This window comes from Lynx canadensis, chromosome X (assembly GCF_007474595.2).
Source record: "Lynx canadensis isolate LIC74 chromosome X, mLynCan4.pri.v2, whole genome shotgun sequence".
NCBI lineage: Eukaryota > Metazoa > Chordata > Mammalia > Carnivora > Felidae > Lynx > Lynx canadensis.
Window position 1 is genome coordinate 43,232,463 of NC_044321.2, and position 19,596 is coordinate 43,252,058.

The following is a 19,596-nucleotide window of genomic DNA, read 5'->3' on the forward strand; positions in this document are numbered from 1 at the left end:
CAAGGACAACCATTACTTTTACAAATTTAAAAAGCACTGTCTTATAATCATTTGTTACATTCTAAGATTTCAAATAATTTCCACAAGTACGTTTCACTGTGTCAATTGGAAACAACAGAACTTTTTAAGAATTTTTTTTTGTGAAATATAACACACATACAGAAAAAATGCATGAAACATAAATGTGCAACTTAACAAATTATTTTAAAGTAAACAACTGGGTAACCCCACCCAGTAAAGCCATTGGAAATATGAATTTGGAATGACCCTTTTTATTATGTGTAAGAGGAAATTCAGCCCTGCAAGATGCATATAAACTCTTTAACATAATATGCAGATATTTATCTGTTTGAAAAAAAATAAAAATGCTTAAAATTGGCTTTGTCCTAAAATGTGAGGTCACACTTTACTTGCAACAGAACTGACTTTGTGCAGAAGTATATCAAGGGGTTTTTCCAACAAGGCAGATTGTTTGCAAGATACAGAGTATTCTGATTTCCAATATTACCCTTGATCTCAGGATGCTTTCTGGAAGGAAAAGGTGGAGGGAATAAGCAAACTGTCCCATCCACCATGTTCTCCCAGCATATAAGCAACCTTCAGCCACCATTTCTGGGAGGTTGCCATTCCCCCTTTCTACCTTAAGGCAGTTCCTTGGAGAAAAAGATCAATTTGTTATTTATCTGAAGAATAGTGGGATTTTCCACTGTTTTTTTTTTTTTTGAGCACCTGCTATGTATCTAGCCCTATTCCAGGCAGTGCTATGGGAAATTGCTCTTTACCATCAATGAGTGCACAGAAAAGGCCACAATATATATAATCAGACTCCCAGAACAAGATAGATGCCATAAACAGGGCAGTTGGGGTCCTAAGAAGCAGGGCATTATTAAGGCTTGATGTGATCTGGAGTACCAAGTGTTAGTAGAGACAGAGGTAAAAATAAATTCTGCTAGTTTCATCATATCTCTGAAGGGAATTTTATTTTTTAGCTCACTCTCAACTTTCTATAGGAGTATTCATGTATATGTATGTGCACGTGTGCACACATACATATCTTGAATCATATAAAACATTTGTGAACACTCACAGTATGCCAGGCACTAGGCATGGAAGGCACAATGATGACTAAGGCTGTGTCCATTTGGTTCTCCACATCAGGCACCTCTTAAAATAGCTGTACCCTGAGTACTTTTTAGCTTGAATTTTCACCACATGCTTCTCTTTTTACTGGTCCCAGCCTCTTTCAGGCCTCCTTTTTCTGGTTTTCTTTTCTTCATCTTTTCTTCACTTCTTTTTACCATTTTTCCCACCTCTTACTTGTCCTTTTTACTTTGACCCTGTTGAAAAATGAATGCAAATATCTACAGCTCATCCCTGTAGATGTCTCTGAGCTGCCCCTTGCCTGCTACAGTTGCCCCGACTGTGTTCTACCTTGGAGTCAGTCCCCTTCATGGCCGTGGTCCTGCAGCAGGCAGAAAGTCAGCACTGCTAATTTCTTCTCCATTTAATCATTGTTACTATCAAACATTCCCAGGGTGTCTATAAGTCCCTCTCCAATCCCTTTTTATTCTTCCCCTCTTCCTCTCTACCATGTTTGTTAGTTCTTTATCTCCCCCCCCCCATCACTTTAGCATCTATAAATCTTTTATTTTTCACTGGCAATGAGCTTTCAGGCCATTATATTCTTTTCTCTGGGGTTTTATCTAGTTCTTTGATTTCTAGTATATTCTCAGCCAGATATCAAATGTGATCTATGTCTGGACAGCTAAAATATATATAGTGTCTATTTTCACTGCATGGGTTTCATCAGGTTACATGTTTGCATGTACCTCAGAGTTGCCTTCAGAGAATCAAGCCTACTCTTAATTATACACACTACTTGAAGTTATCATTGGTCCTGATAAGCTCTGAATTCTCTCCTTTTGGTTTAGAGATGTATTTAAGAATTTGTTTTATAGTTACCTCTGTTCCTAATTCTATTTTTCTTGGACTGATATTAGAATGAGTTTGCATTTCCTGAGCACACACGAATTGTTGGCAAAGGGAGAGGGGAGCCTGGTGGTTGGGAGTGGAGGTGCCTGGATTCAGCCTCTGCAATTGGGAGGAGGGGCAAACTAGGGCTAAATGACCACAGATAATTCACAAAATAAATGATCCACAGGCTGATAATAAAGTGGCGAATATGCTTTAAACACTGCAGCAGGCTTCAAGCCATGATGAAGTGTTTTTTGGAGCTGTTCTTGTCGCAGCTGTGAGGCTGCTTTTCATAACAGAGAAGAGCAGTACTGCAGACACTAACTGAGCTGCAGAGGCCAGCCTTTGAGGGGCCCCCAGTGGGTCTAGTGCATAGTGTTTAAAGGGTAGGGCAAGCCTCAGGCTATCAGAAAAAGTGGATTGAAAATCAGAAACCAAAAGGGTAAAGGGGTCCTCAAAGCCAGGGTTTCTGGAAAATTAACTTATTAGCTGTAGATTCAATTTGGGGACTGGAAGGTCCAGAGATCTGGGTTCAGCCTCATCCACATGGACTAAGATTTGGAGTAAGACCTTTAGAATGAGGCTATAGAATAGAATTTAAGAAGGAAATGGAGACAGACAGACAGACAGGCACCCTGTTGTAATGCTTGTACTAACACAGAGAAGTAAGAAGGAGTGGGAAAAGGGGAATACAATTATAAAGAAGTACTGCAAGTCAGAGGTTATACAAAAGCTTTGTGTTTAGCCCTAGCATTGCCAATGGGTTGCTAGTGAGGTTAAGTCCCACCAAGTGGTGGGCTAAAGCTGCAGATATTCATGTTTAATCAACTTTAAGATGCACACTATTCTTTTATTTGTAAACAAGATGGATCTTACAATCAATGGCATCTTACAATGGCCCTCAGCCATTTTTAATTTTGATGTTTTTGAAATTTAGATGTTACTTCCATTTGATGCCATTTTAGACTTGAAATGCACTACATGCCTTGCCTAAGTCAAGATGGCTCATGATGAGGACAGGGCTGAGCTGCAGTGACTCTAGCTGTGAGGGGTTGAACTAATGGAGGATTGCTATCCCTTTAGATTTTTGACACCTACATCTCACTGTTGGCTGGAATAGGGGTTATTGTCAAACCACACATCTATATAATTCTTACACTGGCTGGTGTGAAGACAAAGATGCCCATACTGCACTGTACAGTTGGTTCTTGGAACTCAAAGGCAGTCCCTTACATTCATTCCTGGTAAATTTCATTTTGTTTCATTTGACTCATCGTTCTGTTCATTCATTCAGAAAAAAATTTAGTGTACAGGTCTTGTGCTGGATGCTATCATACAGACAGTGCCTGACCTTCATATATTGTGAAAGGAATAGAGAATAAAACGACTGAAAGATAAATGCTAAGTTAGAAGTGTGTTTATGGTTATGTAGAAACACATAAAAAGGGTACCCAGTCTGAGCTTGGGTTTGGGAGGGATGATCCTAGAGTCATAGATTCACTTAGCCTCTTATTAGTTCTGTGATACCACTGTGCCTTATTCTATCAATAAAATGGAAATAATAATATTATCCACCAATTGAATTGTAGGGAAAAATGTTAATGCATATGGAGCTTTTAGCATACTTTCTTGGGCATGATAGGGGTTATGTTAGTGTTAAATAAATCAAGGAAAGATCATCAGCAGCATAAGCTTGAACATTTGAGCAACTTCTTATAAGATGAGAAGTTGTTTTAAAGGGGCAAGATAAAATCTTGCAGGCAGTAGGAATAGGAAGAACATGGTACATTTTGAAGAATACAACGTTCATAAGGAGAGTATAGACAGCGTATTACCAATGATAGGGGAGGTTGTGACAGGGAGGGTGTCAAAACATGGGACTAAGCCTTGTTTGCCATGGTAATGGGATTGGAATGGATCTTAAAAGAGAGGAAAAGCCTTTGAGGAATTTTAAGTCATAATAATCTACATTTCAACTTATGAGGTAGTTGTATCCCACTTTACAGATGATGAAGGTAATGCAATGAAAAATTAAATTACTTTGCCCATAGCCATGTAGCTAGTAATAAACTGTGCTTGGATTTAAATCTAGGCTCCAGCCTGGGTGGCTCAGTCGGTTAAGCGTCCGACTTCAGCCAGGTCATGATCTCGCGGTCCGTGAGTTCGAGCCCCGCGTCGGGCTCTGGGCTGATGGCTCGGAGCCTGGAGCCTGCTTCCGATTCTGTGTCTCCCTCTCTCTCTGCCCCTCCCCCGTTCGTGCTCTGTCTCTCTCTGTCTCAAGAATAAATAAAACGTTAAAAAAAAATTAAAAAAAAAATCTAGGCTCCAGAGTGTGCATGCTTAACCACTACATCATACCACCTCTCTGAGAATACAGGCAAAAAGTCAGGTTTCAGGTGAAAATGGTAAGCTTAATTTTTGACATGTTAAGTTTGTGATATTTGTGAGGTATTCAATGCTCATGTCCTGTAGGTAATTGGATATATGGATGGGGAGTGACAAAAAGAAGTGAGCTTGATATTTAAATCTGACAGTCAATCATGATAGGATATAGAGCGAAAAATTATAAATCTGATAGTGAAACCTGGGAAACCCCAAAATCTATCAGGTAGGCAGGGGAAAAGGAGCTCACAGTGTTGACTAAGAATAAACAGCAAAACAATTAGGAAGAAATGCACAGAGAGAGATAACAGTCAAATAAAGAGAATTTCAAGAGGAAGGTAAGTCAACAGAGTCAAATGCTGCAGGGAGGTCAAATAAATCAAATATATAAAATGATTATTTGGGATTATGGGACTTCTGCTTCCAGTAAGATGCAGTAGACATACTTTTCCTTATTTCCCCCAGTAAATTATGTATAGAACAAAAATAAGACTCTACAAGGTGAAGAGAAGACCTTAGAGACCTTGGACCCCAATGAATGATACAGGGTGAGGCCTCTGGGTTTACTCTTCATATATCTCAGATTGGATTTTGGATAAGCCAGCAACAATGGACACAGAGTGTCCCCCTCCCCCCTAAAAAAAAACTAGGAAGGCCTGCTGTCTTCAGACAAAAGACTGAGAAAGGGAAAAAGTAGCAAGAGAAAACTCCAACTAAACACCACAGAAAAATCTGTGGCTCCACCCTTATCGCTGTCAGCAAAGACAAATAGGAAGTCCAGACTTATACCTGGTAACAAGGCATCAAACCCTTAACCACTGCCTGCCAGGGAGGTGTCAGAGAATGCTGAGTGGGGATCTGGGATTTTCATCCTCACCAATAGGTAACAAGAACCTTCATCAATGGTGTCAGTGAAAATCACAAGGAGAGCTTGGACTTTCATTTCCACCTCGTGGTACTGAGGGATACTACCCTGTACTTGGGGGAGTGGTGTCAGAGAACATCTTGTGGACAATTGAAACTTTCAACAGTGCTCCTCCTGATTATCAATAGAGGACTATGGAGAACTTGGACTTTAATTCCAGCATATCAGTAGTGAGGTAGCATCCACTCTTCCACACCAGAGTAGTATTAGAGGAGACCTGCAAAACAAAATATTTAAATAAGAATCAGTCTCATAACAAAATTCACAAATGTCCAGGTTTCAATAAAAAGTGACTTATCATATCAAGAACCTGGATGATGTCAACTTGAATGAAAAAAGACTATCAGCAAACACTAACAAGATGACACCAATGTTATAACTATCAAAAAATTTTAAGTAGCTATCATAATAGTGTTTCAATGAACAATTACAAACACGTTTGAAAGAAATAAAAAAATAGAAAATATCAGCAAACAAATGGAAATTCTCAGCAAAGAAATGCAAGATATAAAGAAACACCAAATGGAGACTTTAGAACTGAAAAATACAATAACTAAATTAAAAGATTCAATGGATGGGCTCCATATCAGAATCAAAAAGAAGAGAAAAGAATCTGTAGACTTGAAAATAGAGCAACAGAAAATTCCCACTGTGAATAATAGACTAAAAAGAAATAAAGAGAGCCTCACTAATTTCCATGCCATTGGAGTTCCAGAAGGAGAGGGGGAAAAAAGGGTGAGACTGGAAAAGTATTTGGAGAAACAAAAAGGGTGAAATTTCCCCTAATTTGGCATAAACTATAAACCTATAGATTCAAGACGCTAAGTGAACATAAAACATAATAAAAGAAATGCATGCCAAGACACATCATAATAAAACTTCTGAAAACTAAAGACAAATAAAAACAATCTTGAAAGCAGCCATAGAAAAATGATGCATTTCCTAAAGGGGAAAAAAACCAATTAGAATGACAGTGAATTTCTCAAAACAAAACAAAACAAAACAGAACAAAACAAAACAAAAACCATGGAGGCTGGAAGGAAATGGCACAAGATTTAAGAGCTGAAAGAAAACTGTTGTATCAGAATTCCATAGCTGCTGAAAATATCCTTTAGATATGATGGAGAAATCCAGAGGAAATCAGAGGAAAGAAACTAAGAAATTTTGTGGCTAGTAGACCTATTTACCTTAAAAGAATGGCAAAAGAATTTCTCAAAACAGAAAGGAATTTATAAAATAAGGGATCTTGGAACATCAGAAAGAACAGCAGAAAGAGCAAAACTATGAGGAAATACAATACACTTTCTGCTATGGACTGAATTATGTCCCCCCCCCCATTCATATGTTGAACTCCTAACCCCCAGGTCCTAAGAAAGTGATTGTATTTAAAGATAAAGACTTCAAGGAGATAATTAAGGTAAAATGAGCTCATATGCATGGACACTGATCCAATATGACTAGTGTCCTTACAAGAAGAGATTAAGAAACAGATATGCATGCACACAAATGAAAAACCATGTGAAGCCACAGTGAGAAAATGTTCATCTGCAAGTCAAGCAAAGAGGTCTCAGAAGATCTCAAACCTAAAAATGTTGTGAATTTAGACTTTTAGCCTCCAGGATTGTGAAAGTATAAATTTCTGTTAAAACCACCCAATCTGTGTTATTTTGTTATTGCAGCCCTAGTAACATGCTTTCCTTCTTATGAATTTATAAATTATGTTTGGTGGTTAAAGAAAAATGATAACAACACTGATGTTGTTCTCAATGTATATAGAGAAAATATTTAAGATAATTATATTGTAAATAGAAGACAACAAAGGAACATAATGGGAAGATTTCTATACTTTACTGTAACTGGAAAAATGTTAACACTAGTAAAATGTGTTAAGTTATGCATGTATAGTGGAGTACTAAGATCAGTCACTAAGATGCTATACAAAAAGATCAAAATTAAAAATGAAACTAAACTAAAACTGTTTAAGAAACCTAGAGGGACGCTAGGGGAAAAACAGAAAACAAAAAAAAAAAAAAAAAAAAAACACCCCAAAAACCAAAAAAAAAAAAAAAACAGCTCTCTCTCCCCGGTATCTCACTCTGCGTCAGTGCAGCTTGAGTAAAAACTGCATTCCATGCCAGGCCTGAAATGTTCCAAAGCACAGTTCATATTTTCTTTTAGAAATTATTTTGGCAAGGAGAGAGGGAAGATGGCGGCGTAGGAGGACGCTGGGCTCACCGCACGTCCTGCTGATCACTTAGATTCCACCTACACCTGCCTAAATAACCCAGAAAACCACCAGAGGATTAGCAGAACGGAGTCTCCGGAGACAAGCGCAGACGCAGACGAGAGGCACACGGAAGAGGGTAGGAAGGGTGGCGAGGCGGTGTGCGCTCCACGGACTGGCGGGAGGGAGCCGGGGTGGAGGGGCGGCTCGCCGGCCAAGCAGAGCCCCCGAGTCTGGCTGGCAAAAGCGGAGGGGCCTGACAGACTGTGTTCCCACAGCAAGCACAACTTAGCGTCTGGGAGGTCATAAGTTAACAGCTCTGCTCAGAAAGCGGGAAGGCTGGAGGACAAAGGGAGGGAGAACTGCTGAGCCCCCAGAAGACAGAGCTCAGTTTGGTGGGGAACAAAGGCGCTCGCCAGCACCATCTCCCCCACCCATCCCCCAGCCAAAATCCCAAAGGGAACCAGTTCCTGCCAGGGAACTTGCTCGCTCCGTGCAAACACCCAACTCTGTGCTTCTGCGGAGCCAAACCTCTGGCAGCGGATCTGACTCCCTCTGGCTGCCACAGGGCTCCTCCTGAAGTGGATCACTTAAGGAGAAGCGAGCTAAGCCTGCCCCTCCTGCCCCCGTGCACCTTGCCTACCCACCCCAGCTAATACACCAGATCCCCAGCACCACAAGCCTGGCAGTGTGCAAGTAGTCCAGACGGGCCATGCCACCCCACAGGGAATCCCGCCCCTAGGAGAGGGGAAGAGAAGGAACACACCAGTCTGACTGTGGCCCCAGAGGTGGGCTGGGGGCAGACATCAGGACTGACTGCGGCCCCGCCCACCAACTCCAGTTATACACCACAGCACAGGGGAAGTGCCCTGCAGGCCCTCACCACACCAGGGACTATCCAAAATGACCAAATGGAAGAATTCCCCTCAGAAGAATCTCCAGGAAATAACAACAGCTAATGAACTGATCAAAAAGGATTTAAATCATATAATAGAAAGTGAATTTAGAATAATAGTCATAAAATTAATCGCTGGGCTTGAAAACAGTATAGAGGACAGCAGAGAATCTCTTGCTACAGAGATCAAGGGACTAAGGAACAGTCACGAGGAGCTGAAAAGCGCTTTAAATGAAATGCAAAACAAAATGGAAACGACGACAGCTCAGATTGAAGAGGCAGAGGAGAGAATAGGTGAATTAGAAGATAAAGTTATGGAAAAAGAGGAAGCTGAGAGAAAGAGAGATAAAAAAATCCAGGAGTATGAGGGGAAAATTAGAGAACTAAGTGATACACTAAAAAGAAATAATATACGCATTATTGGTATCCCAGAGGAGGAAGAGAGAGGGAAAGGTGCTGAAGGGGTACTTGAAGAAATCATAGCTGAGAACTTCCCTGAACTGGGGAAGGAAAAAGGCATTGAAATCCAAGAGGCACAGAGAACTGCCTTCAGACGTAACTTGAATCGATCTTCTGCACGACATATCATAGTGAAACTGGCAAAATACAAGGATAAAGAGAAAATTCTGAAAGCAGCAAGGGGTAAACGTGCCCTCACATATAAAGGGAGACCTATAAGACTCGTGACTGATCTCTCTTTTGAAACTTGGCAGGCCAGAAAGAATTGGCACGAGATCTTCAGTGTGCTAAACAGAAAAGATATGCAGCCGAGAATCCTTTATCCAGCAAGTCTGTCATTTAGAATAGAAGGAGAGATAAAGGTCTTCCCAAACAAACAAAAACTGAAGGAATTTGTCACCACTAAACCAGCCCTACAAGAGATCCTAAGGGGGACCCTGTGAGACAAAGTACCAGAGACATCGCTACAAGGATAAACCATACAGACATCACAATGACTCTAAACCCATATCTTTCTATAATAACACTGAATGTAAATGGATTAAATGCGCCAACCAAAAGACATAGGGTATCAGAATGGATAAAAAAACAAGACCCATCTATTTGCTGTCTACAAGAGACTCATTTTAGACCTGAGGACACCTTTAGATTCAGAGTGAGGGGATGGAGAACTATTTTTCATGCTACTGGAAGCCAAAAGAAAGCTGAAGTAGGCATACTTATATCAGACAAACTAGACTTTAAATTAAAGGCTGTAACAAGAGATGAAGAAGGGCATTATATAATAATTAGAGGGTCTATCCATCAGGAAGAGCTAACAATTATAAATGTCTATGCGCCGAATACCGGAGCCCCCAAATATATAAAACAATTACTCACACACATAAGCAACCTTATTGATAAGAATGTGGTAATTGCAGGGGACTTTAACACCCCACTTACAGAAATGGATAGATCATCTAGACACACGGTCAATAAAGAAACAAGGGCCCTGAATGATACGTTGGATCAGATGGACTTGACAGATCTATTTAGAACTCTGCATCCCAAAGCAACAGAATATACTTTCTTCTCGAGTGCACATGGAACATTCTCCAAGATAGATCATATACTGGATCACAAAACAGCCCTTCATAAGTTTACAAGAATTGAAATTATACCATGCATACTTTCAGACCACAATGCTATGAAGCTTGAAATCAACCACAGGAAAAAGTCTGGAAAGCCTCCAAAAGCATGGAGGTTAAAGAACACCCTACTAACGAATGAGTGGGTCAACCAGGCAATTAGAGAAGAAATTAAAAAATATATGGAAACAAACGAAAATGAAAATACAATAATCCAAACGCTTTGGGATGCAGCGAAGGCAGTCCTGAGAGGAAAATACATTGCCATCCAGGCCTATCTCAAGAAACAAGAAAAATCCCAAATACAAAATCTAACAGCACACCTAAAGGAACTAGAAGCAGAACAGCAAAGGCAGCCTAAACCCAGCAGAAGAAGAGAAATAATAAAGATCAGAGCAGAAATAAACAATATAGAATCTAAAAAAACTGGAGACCAGATCAACGAAACCAAGAGTTGGTTTTTTGAAAAAATAAACAAAATTGACAAATCTCTAGCCAGGCTTCTCAAAAAGAAAAGGGAGATGACCCAAAGAGATAAAATCATGAATGAAAATGGAATTATTACAACCAATCCCTCAGAGATACAAACAATTATCAGGGAATACTCTGAAAAATTATATGCCAACAAATTGGACAACCTGGAAGAAATGGACACATTCCTAAACACCCACGCTCTTCCAAAACTCAATCAGGAGGAAATAGAAAGCTTGAACAGACCCATAACCAGCGAAGAAATGGAATCGGTTATCAAAAATCTCCCAACAAATAAGAGTCCAGGACCAGATGGCTTCCCAGGGGAGTTCTACCAGACGTTTAAAGCAGAGATAATACCTATCCTTCTCAAGCTATTCCAAGAAATAGAAAGGGAAGGAAAACTTCCAGACTCCTTCTATGAAGCCAGTATTACTTTGATTCCTAAACCAGACAGAGACCCAGTAAAAAAAGAGAACGACAGGCCAATATCCCTGATGAATATGGATGCAAAAATTCTCAATAAGATACTAGCAAATCGAATTCAACAGCATATAAAAAGAATTATTCACCATGACCAAGTGGGATTCATTCCTGGGATGCAGGGCTGGTTCAACATTCGCAAATCAATCAACATGATACATCACATTAACAAAAAAAAAGAGAAGAACCATATGATCCTGTCAATCGATGCAGAAAAGGCCTTTGACAAAATCCAGCACCCTTTCTTAATAAAAACCCTTGAGAAAGTCGGGATAGAAGGAACATACTTAAAGATCAAAAAAGCCATTTTTGAAAAGCCCACAGCTAACATCATCCTCAACGGGGAAAAACAGAGCTTTTTCCCTGAGATCAGGAACACAACAGGGATGCCCACTCTCACCGCTGTTGTTTAACATAGTGCTGGAAGTTCTAGCATCAGCAATCAGACAACAAAAGGAAATCAAAGGCATCAAAATTGGCAAAGATGAAGTGAAGCTTTTGCTTTTTGCAGATGACATGATATTATACATGGAAAATCCGATAGACTCCACCAAAAGTCTGCTAGAACTGGTACATGAATTCAGCAAAGTTGCAGGATACAAAATCAATGTACAGAAATCAGTTGCATTCTTATACACTAACAATGAAGCCACAGAAAGACAAATAAAGAAACTGATCCCATTCACAATTGCACCAAGAAGCATAAAATACCTAGGAATAAATCTAACCAAAGATGTAAAAGATCTGCATGCTGAAAACTATAGAAAGCTTATGAAGGTAATTGAAGAAGACTTAAAGAAATGGAAAGACATTCCCTGCTCATGGATTGGAAGAATAAATATTGTCAAAATGTCATTACTACCCAAAGCTATGTACACATTCAATGCAATCCCAATCAAAATTGCACCAGCATTCTTCTCGAAACTAGAACAAGCAATCCTCAAATTCATATGGAACCACAAAAGGCCCCGAATAGCCAAAGGAATTTTGAAGAAGAAGACCAAAGCAGGAGGCATCACAATCCCAGACTTTAGCCTCTACTACAAAGCTGTCATCATCAAGACAGCATGGTATTGGCACAAAAACAGACACACAGACCAATGGAATAGAATAGAGTAGAAACCCCAGAACTAGACCCACAAACGTATGGCCAACTCATCTTTGACAAAGCAGGAAAGAACATCCAATGGAAAAAAGACAGCCTCTTTAACAAATGGTGCTGGGAGAACTGGACAGCAACATGCAGAAAGTTGAAACTAGACCACTTTCTCACACCATTTACAAAAATAAACTCAAAATGGATAAAGGACCTAAATGTGAGACAGGAAACCATCAAAACCTTAGAGGAGAAAGCAGGAAAAGACCTCTCTGACCTCAGCCGTAGCAATCTCTTACTCGACACATCCCCAAAGGCAAGGGAATTAAAAGCAAAAGTGAATTACTGGGACCTTATGAAGATAAAAAGCTTCTGCACAGCAAAGGAAACAACCAACAAAACTAAAAGGCAACCAACGGAATGGGAAAAGATATTTGCAAATGACATATCGGACAAGGGGCTAGTATCTAAAATCTATAAAGAGCTCACCAAACTCCACACCCGAAAAACAAATAACCCAGTGAAGAAATGGGCAGAAAACATGAATAGACACTTCTCTAATGAAGACATCCAGATGGCCAACAGGCACATGAAAAGATGTTCAGCGTCGCTCCTTATCAGGGAAATACAAATGAAAACCACACTCAGATATCACCTCACGCCAGTCAGAGTGGCCAAAATGAACAAATCAGGAGACTATAGATGCTGGAGAGGATGTGGAGAAACGGGAACCCTCTTGCACTGTTGGTGGGAATGCAAATTGGTGCAGCCACTCTGGAAAGCAGTGTGGAGGTTCCTCAGAAAATGAAAAATAGACCTACCCTATGACCCAGCAATAGCACTGCTAGGAATTTACCCAAGGGATACAGGAGTACTGATGCATAGGGGCACTTGTACCCCAATGTTCATAGCAGCACTCTCAACAATAGCCAAAGTATGGAAAGAGCCTAAATGTCCATCAACTGATGAATGGATAAAGAAATTGTGGTTTATATACACAATGGAATACTACGTGGCAATGAGAAAAAATGAAATATGGCCTTTTGTAGCAACGTGGATGGAACTGGAGAGTGTTATGCTAAGTGAAATAAGCCATACAGAGAAAGACAGATACCATATGGTTTCACTCCTATGTGGATCCTGAGAAACTTAACAGGAACCCATGGTGGAGGGGAAGGAAAAAAAAAAAAAAAAAAAAGGACGTTAGAGTGGGAGAGAGCCAAAGCATAAGAGACTGTTAAAAAGCTGAGAACAAACTGAGGGTTGATGGGGGGTGGGAGGGAGGGGAGGGTGGGTGATGGGTATTGAGGAGGGCACCTTTTGGGATGAGCACTGGTTGTTGTATGGAAACCAATTTGTCAATAAATTTCATATAAAAAAAATAGACGAATATATAAAGAAGATGTGATATATATCCACACAATGGAGTATTACTTAGCCATAAAAAAGGATGAGATCTTGCTATTTGTGACAACATGGATTAATCTAGAGGGTATTATGCTAAGTGGGAAAAGTCAGACAGAATAGACAAATACCTTATGATTCACTTATATAGAACAAAACAGGTGAATACATAAACAAAAAGCAGAAACAGACCCACAAATACAAAGAACAAATTGCTGGTTGCCAGAGAACAGGGTTGGGGGGGATGGGCAAAATGTGTTTAGGGGAGTGGCAGATACAGACAGTTATGTAATAAATAATTCACAGGGATAAAATGTACAGCACAGTGAATATAGTCAATGGTATTGTAATAGTGTTGTATGGGACAGATGGCAGCCACATTTATGGTGAACACAGCATAACGTATACAGTTGTCAAATCACTAAGTTGTACACCTGAAACTAATGTGACATTGTATGTTAACTATATTTCAATTTTTAAAAATAAAGAATTGGTATATATTTAAAAAAAAATCTTTGTTTTTATCTTTATACAATGGAATACTACTGGGCAATGAGAAAGAATGAAATCTGGCCATCTGTAGCAACGTGGATGGAACTGGAGGGTATTATGCTAAGTGAAGTAAGTCAGGCAGAGAAAGACAGATACCATATGTTTTCACTCTTATGTGGATACTGAGAAACTTAACAGAAGACCTGGGGGAAGGGAAGGGGAAAAAAAGTTACAGGGAGGGAGGGAGGCAAACCATAGGAGACTCTTAAATACTGAGAACAAACTGAGGGTTGATAGGGGGTGGGGGGGAGAGGGGAAAGTGGGTGATGGGCATTGAGGAGGGCATCTGTTGGGATGAACACTGGGTATTGTATGGAAACCAATTTGACAATAACTTATATTTAATAAAAAAGAATCTTTGTTTTTCATGGCCCCAAACTGGAAACAACCAAAATGTCATACGCAAGTGAGTGGATAAACTGTGGTATATTAATATGATGAAATAACATTTAGCAATAAAAATGAATGAACTATTGATACATACAACAATTTGGATGGATCTAAAAGGAATTATGTTGAGTGAAAAAAGTCAATCTCAAAAAGTCACATACTGTATGATTCCATTTATATAACATTCTCAAAATCACAAAATTATGTAGATGGAAAACAGATCAGTGTTTACCAGGAATTAGGGATAATGAGGATAAGGAGGGAAGGTTGGAGTATAAAGGGGTAGCATCAGATTCTTATGGTGATGGTATAGTTCAATATCTTGATTCTAGTGGCTATGGCAGGAATCCACACATATGATTAAGTCACAATAAACTATCCATACATCCCATAACCAGTAAAGAAATCGAATTAAAAATCAAAAATCTCCCAAAAAACAAGAGTCCAGGGCCAGATGGCTTTCCAGGGGAATTCTACCAAACATTTAAGGAAGAGTTAACATCTATTCTCTTAAAGCTGTTCCAAAAAATAGAAATGGAAGGAGAACTTCCAAACTCTTTCTATGAGGCCAGCATTACCTTGATTCCAAAACCAGACAAAGACCCCACTAAAAAAGAGAACTATAAAACAATTTCCCTGATGAACATGGATGCAAAAATCCTCAACAAGATATTAGCCAACTGGATCCAACAATACATTAAAAAAAATTATTCACCACAAACAAGTGGGATTTATACCCGGGATGCAGGGCTCGTTCAATATCTGCAAAACAATTAACATGACCCATCACATCAATAAAAGAAAGGACAAGAACCATATAATCCTCTCAATAGATGTAGAGAAAGCATTTGACAAAATACAGTATCCTTTCTTGATAGAAATCCTCAAGAAAGTAGGGATAGAAGGAGCATACCCGAGTTCATAAAAGCCATATATGAACGACCCAATGCTAATATCCTCAATGGGGAAAAACTGAGAGTTTGGCCCTAAGGTCAGGAACAAGACAGGGATGTCCACTCTCGCCTCTGTTATTCAATATAGTATTGGAAGTCTTAGCCTCTGCAATCAGACAACACAAAGAAATGAAAGGCATCCAAATCGGCCAGGAGGAGGTCAAACTTTTACTCTTCGCAGATGACATCTATATGGAAAACCCTAACGATTCCACCAGAAAACTGCTAGAACTGATTCATGAATTCAGCAAAGTTGCAGGATATAAAATCAGTGCACAGAAATTGGTAGCATTCTTATTCACCAACAATAAAGCAACAGAAAGAGAAATCAAGGAAGCGATCTCATTTACAATTGCACCAAAATCATAAAATACCTAGGAATAAATCTAACCAAAGAGATGAAAAATCTATACACTGAAAACTATAGAAAGCTTATGAAAGAAATTGAAGAAGACACAAAAAAAATGGAAAAAGATTCCATTGCTCCTGGATGGGAAGAACAAATATTGTTAAAATGTTGATACTACCCAATGCAATCTACATATTCAATGCAGTCCCTATCAAAATAACACCAGCATTCTTCACAGAGCTAGAACAAAAAATCATAAAACTTGTATGGAACCAGAAAAGACCCCAAATAGCCAAAGCAATCTTGAAAAAGAAAACCAAAGCAGGAGGCATCACAATCCCAGACTTTAAGCTATACTACAAAGCTGTAATCATCAAGACAGTATGGTACTGGCACAAGAACAGACATTCAGATCAATGGAACAGAATAGATAAACCAGAAATGGACCCACAAACGTATGGCCAACTTATCTTTGACAAAGCAGGAAAGAATACCCAATGGAATAAAGACAGTCTCTTCAGCAAGTGGTGCTGGAAAAACTGGACAGTGACATGCAGAAGAATGAACCTGGACCACTTTTTTATGCTGTACACAAAAATAAACTCAAAATGGATGAAAGCCTGAATATAAGACAGGAAGCCATCAAAATCCTCGAGGAGAAAGCAGGCAAAAACCTCTTTGATCTTGGCTGCAGCAACTTCTTACTCAACCCGTCTCTGGAGGCAAGGGAAACAAAAGCAAAAATGAACTACTGGGACCTCATCAAAATAAAAAAACTTCTGCACAGTGAAGGAAACAATCAGCAAAACTAAAAGGCAACCAACAGAATAGGAGAAGATATTTGCAAATGACATATCAGATAAAGGGTTAGTATCCAAAATCTATAAAGAAGTTATCAAAATCAATACCCAAAGAACAAACAATCCAGTGAAGAAATGGGCAAAAGACATGAATAGACACCTCCAAAGAAGACATCCAGATGACCAACTGACACATGAAAAAATGCTTAACATCGCTCATCATCAGGGAAATACAAATCAAGACCACAATGAGATACCACCTCACACCTGTCAGAATGGCTAACATTAACAACTCAGGCAACAACAGATGTTGGCAAGGATGCAGAGAAAGAGGGCCTCTTTTGCACTGCTGGTGGGAATGCAAACTGGTGTGGTCATTGTGGAAAACAGTCTAGAGTTTCCTCAAAAAATTAAAAATAGAAGTACCCTATGACCCAGCAATTGCACTACTAGGTATTTATCCAAGGGATACAGGTGTGCTGTTTCATAGGAACATATGCATCCTAAGTGTATAGCAGCACTATCAACAATAGCCAAAGTATGGAAAGAGCCCAAATGTCCATCAATAGAAGAATGGATAAAGAAGATGTGGTATATATATACAATGGAGTATTACTTGGCAATCAAAAAGAATGAAATCTTGCCATTTGCAACTATATGGATGGAACTGGAAGGTATTATGCTAAGCGAAATTAGTCAGTCAGAGAAAAACAAAAATCATATGACTTCACTCATATGAGGACTTTAAGAGACAAAACAGATGAACATAAGGGGAGGGAAACAAAAATAATATAAAAACAGAGAGGGGGACAAAACATAAGAGACTCTTAAATATGGAGAACAAACAGAGGGTTACTGGAGGGGTTGTGGGACAAGGGATGGGTTAAATGGGTAAGGGGCATTAAGCAATCTACTCCTGAAATCATTGTTGCACTATAAGCTAACTAATTTGGATGTAAATTAAAAATAAATAAAATTAAAAATAAATAAAATAAAATAAAATAAAATTAAATTATAAACATTAAAATAAATAAACTGTCCACACATGCTGTACCAATGTCAATTTTCTAATTTGGTATTAAGTAAACTGTAACCACTGGGGGGAAACTGGGTGAAGGATACATGGGGTCCCTCCTGAAATATCTTTGCCATTTACTGTGAATTAAAGTGTTTCAAAATAAGTTAAACAACTTTTGAAAAAAAAAAGACTGTGTCCAAGTAATCATTGGAGACCTTCAAAAGGACCATTTTAATAGAGAGGGAGATGTAAAAGGTACAGAAAGAGAGAGAGAAGATAATGGATCAAGGTTTTTGAGGAAGAAGAGTGTGAGATTAAGAGCACAGATGGAGAAATAAACCTTTATTAGGAGACACCTCTTCCTCTGAGGAATGCGGGATCAGGTTTGGGTAGTTGCCAGTGCAGTTAAGTTTCTCGGTACAGGAATAAAAAGTTGGGAGAGTTTGTGTCCTGATGACCTCTGTTTTCTTAATGAAATAAGAGGCAAGCTCGTCTACTGTATGTGTTGGGAAATATGGTGGGTAGAGGACTTGAGGTGCTTGGTGAAAATTTCAAATAGCCACTGAGTGTATTGGGAAAGGAACTTGATTAGGGTCACATAGGAGGATTATCTTACTGCTTGAAGATCAAGTTAAAGTTGGACATCAAGATATTATACTGGTAGTTATGCACATGCTTGTGTGATTTTTTTTCTAGTCATACTTTGCCTAAGATAGGTGAAAAAAGGGCAGGCGACCCACATAAGAGTTTGGTTATTAGAGTGCAGTGGAAGGACAAGATGGAAAGGGAGTGCAGAGACAGGATAGTGAAGAGGTGAAGTTATTGCTTAGGGGGGTCTATGCTGGTTAAAGAAAGTAACTTAATATCTCAATTAGATTTAAAAAAATGATGTCCTAGGAGTAAGAGAGTGAGAGACTTAGAAGGATAGGAAGGTATAATTAGACAGTAGGATATTTGAGTTCAAAGTTTCAGAAATGGAGTAGTTCTAAGTGCTAAAAAAGTCCAAGGTGTGGTTATAGTTGAAGGAGAAAAGAGAAGTTAACCAGAATTAAAGAGAGAAAGAAACTGTGAGAGCACAAGGTTGAATGCTTTAGTGACTACTGAAGCCCTCCAAGGGTGACAGGGAGGCTTATGTGAGAGAAGGAGAGGTTAGGGTTCTGAAGTTTTCAAATGAATGTGAAAGAATGGCCAAGAGGTTTTTACATGGTACTGACCACGTGCTGAAGATATGAACCTCAGAAGAGGAGGATTTTTACATGAGGAATAATTCTTTGGAAGCTACAGTGGAGAATTAGAGATACTGTTGTATGACTATGCTGTTGCAGTCATACTGTTTCGTGACTATGGCACACTTCAAAAGGATTTAAGGAGAAGTGGTGTTCTTAGAGGAGATTCATCTGTGCACTCATTCATTTCATTCATTCAATACATATAGATCAGGGACCATATACCCTAGTCTGCCCGGGACAGTCCTGATTTTGCATAGTTTGCTGACATAATTGTTAAAAATGACCCCTGTCACTTCAAAATGTCCCAATTTGGATAAATTATGTGGTCATTCTTGTTAGACAGCATTTATGACCTGGTTGAGAAAAAAGATTTTTGTAGCTCCTTATTCTGTTTTCCATCATATTTGATATCCTATCATTTGCATGCATGGGGATGGTAATTCACCCTGTTGGAAATCCATCAAATTCTACTATCATCCAGCCTCATTTCTTCAGTTGTGGAAAAAATATCAGGAGAGACTGCCTGTCACTCAGACATGCCCTGCTTATAGCATTTCCCTGAGTTAGTAATCCCATAAATAGGAAAAAAAATAGCCTGCCATGGCTAATACTTGGTGAGTTCTGCTATGTTTTTTCCTTCTTTTTTAAAACAATGTGTTTTTAAACCAGTCCTTTAACAATACATTTTGAAATGTGGACCTGGATTAACATCAAACGCACTGGCTAATAGTTTTGCAGAATCCTTCTTTCTCCATTTTTTTTAAAATCAAAATTTTATTTGCATACTTTAAGTATTTGGATTTTCTTCCAGACTTTGTTCCCTCTTACCATTCCCCACAAAAGCCTTTAATTTCCTCCCTTTCTT